The 2576-nt window shown below is 46.3% G+C and overlaps 1 pseudogene; it reads left to right on the top strand.

Annotated features, from left to right (window-relative positions):
- The first annotated feature begins 1201 nt into the window (after window positions 1–1201).
- On the top strand, window positions 1202–1987 carry LOC136492098 (uncharacterized; annotated as a pseudogene).
- The last annotated feature ends 589 nt before the right edge of the window (window positions 1988–2576 follow it).

The raw sequence follows: 2576 nt of genomic DNA, 5'->3' as shown, positions 1-2576 counted from the left end.
GAAGTTTGTCTCCTTCTAAGAAGGACCTACGTCTCTGTTGAAGAAGCTCCAAGCGACCAAGGATTTTACCAGTGAGTCTCTTTCAACCACTTTCCTTGATCCACTAAGTTGATCTCTTCCCTCACAAAGGCGAAATCAGGGGACTTCAAAAAAAAATTCGGTGGCTCACCACAAGCACAAGGACTTCACTGAGCGATGCTAGGCGTCAGTAGTTTCACCTCAAGAGTAACAAATGCTTCATGAATACCTCCAAGAGTAACAAATGCTTCATGAATTTCTTGACGAAGCCCATAAGTGTTGGATTGCTATTGTGCTCATAAACTCCCAAATTGCTTACACTCTTAACCCAACTCATAAGATCTGACTTGAATTCTCACAAAAAGAGAATGGGAAGAGCTAGAGAGGCTTTTTCTTTGCATCCAACCCTTCAAATGAGGGGGAGGAGGTATAAATAAATACTTTAAAATCACGAACCAGCCGTTATGACTGTCAAGGTACACTGAAACTTCCAGACGTCGAGAACGTCCTGATAAGAGTCGGCTAGGGTCAACTTAGGTGTGTTAAGGACACCAAAAAGAATTTTATTAATCCCAATTTCTGTTGACCCGAGTGTTGATGACTTGGTGTGTCTTTCGTGTTAGCACTCTGGTTGAGTGCTTAATAATGTCGAGTAGTGGAGATGGATGGATAAAACCCGAAGAAAAACATGCTTGGAGGGAAAAAAAACCGCGTGGAGATGGATGGATAAAAACCGGAAAAAAATCACGTGCTGAGGGGGGAAACCAAGGGTGCTTGTGTTTAGTTTTGCCGGTTTTCAATCTTTTTAGTAGATAGAGATACAGAGATTAAGAAACAAATACCGCCTTCCGCTTCTGTAAAGATTTTTGCGTGCATCGTCTGATCGATCCGCATGTACTGTTAGCAGATTTTGTTTATTTTATTTACAAAACTTTAAAAAGGTTTGAAGTACTACTATCTCTATCCCTAAGAATATCTCTAGTTGGAGTTATCTCGTAGAGAACCGATTCGTACATAAATTTCAACAAAGGCCTCGTTCGTTGATCTGAAACTTAGCTAAAAAACACTGTTTCGACTGGTTTGTTACGAGAGAAAAACACTGTTCGGTTGGTTTTGATGAACAATGTATTAGGAGGGATCAGCTGGCTGGCTGGTCTGATAAGACTAGCGAACGGCCCAAAACTCCAACGTCCAGAAGCTCCGATCCCGGCGTCTAGAGCGGCCACACCGCAATAGCAACAAAGGCGATGGATCAGCATGGGGAAAAGGAGGAGACCAACTCCCAAGAATCGGCTTCGGCCGCGGATCAGCGCGAAGAGACTGCGGCGGCGGAGGGCGAGGACACGTCCGAGGAATCCATGGACCAGCGCAAGGAGGACGGGTATAAAGCCGACCAATCGACGGGTCTGGTCGAGGACGACGTGGTGGGCTCTGAAGAAGCCTCGGCGCCGCCACCCTTCGCGCACCCGTGGTCGCTGCTCCGCGCCTGCGCCGGCTCGGCTGCTGCGGCGACACGAAGCCTCCGCCGGCTGCCGTTGCTGCAACTGAAGCCGCCACGGCGGCGGCGGCGGCGGCGAGATCGTCCCAAGAAGAAGAGGCGAGCGGCGAGAAGGCGGCAAAGGCTAACGTAAGTGAATCGATCACCGCCGCTTGATTTGCGCCCACAGTTAGTTTGCCGATCGGTAACCGATCATGTTCATTGACTAGCTCAAGTGAATGTGCATGCAGCCGCCGACGCCGCAGGGTTTCCACATGCAGGAGATGATCGCCCGCGTGTGAGCGGTCTCGGTGAGGACGCCGCGGCCACCGGACCACGCGAGAGAAGGGAGCGGTGGCCATGGAGGCGCACACCACTAGAAGACTCACTCACGCATGGGTTTTCTCCATGCATCTAGCCTGGTTCAGGACGTCTGCGCTGCGCCTGCATAAAAATATTTTGCCCGTCAGATGAGAGGTCTACGGCCTACAAATTGAATGTGCATGTGCGTGTGGCTCTGAAGTCTGATGCCTAGTTATTTGTGATGTTTGAGTCTATTCAAAGTAGTCCAAGTGCCTGTTACTCCATGTTTAGTTCCACCCTAAATTCTCAAAAAGTGCTACAGTACCTATCACATCGAATATTTGCGGCCCATGTATGGAGCATTAAATATAGACGAAAAAAATTAATTGCACGGTTTGGTGGAAAATTGCGAGACGAACGTTTTGAGCCTAATTAGTCCATGATTGAACACTAATTGCCAAATAAAACAAAAGTGCTGCAGTAGCCCTAAATTCCAACTTACTGGAACTAAACACGGGCTTAATTTCTATAGACATTGCGTATAGAAACCATAATTCTAATGAATAGTTTCTACAGAACAAATTTTTTATTCAATCACATACATTCTCTCTTCAATCTCTGCCAATCACATTCATTCATGTATTGGTTCTCGTGTAGACATGATTTTTAACTTAGACCCGGTTTCTATGATTTTTATTCTCTCTCTGATAACTATCTTGTCACATTAGCAAAACGTTTAAGTAACACTACGATTAATGTTCATAAAAACTATGATGGT

The sequence above is a fragment of the Miscanthus floridulus genome, chromosome 11 (genome assembly GCF_019320115.1).
Source record: "Miscanthus floridulus cultivar M001 chromosome 11, ASM1932011v1, whole genome shotgun sequence".
In the NCBI taxonomy this organism is placed as follows: Eukaryota; Viridiplantae; Streptophyta; class Magnoliopsida; order Poales; family Poaceae; genus Miscanthus; species Miscanthus floridulus.
Note: the sequence above shows the minus strand (reverse complement) of the source record. Positions and strands in the feature narration are given on the sequence as shown.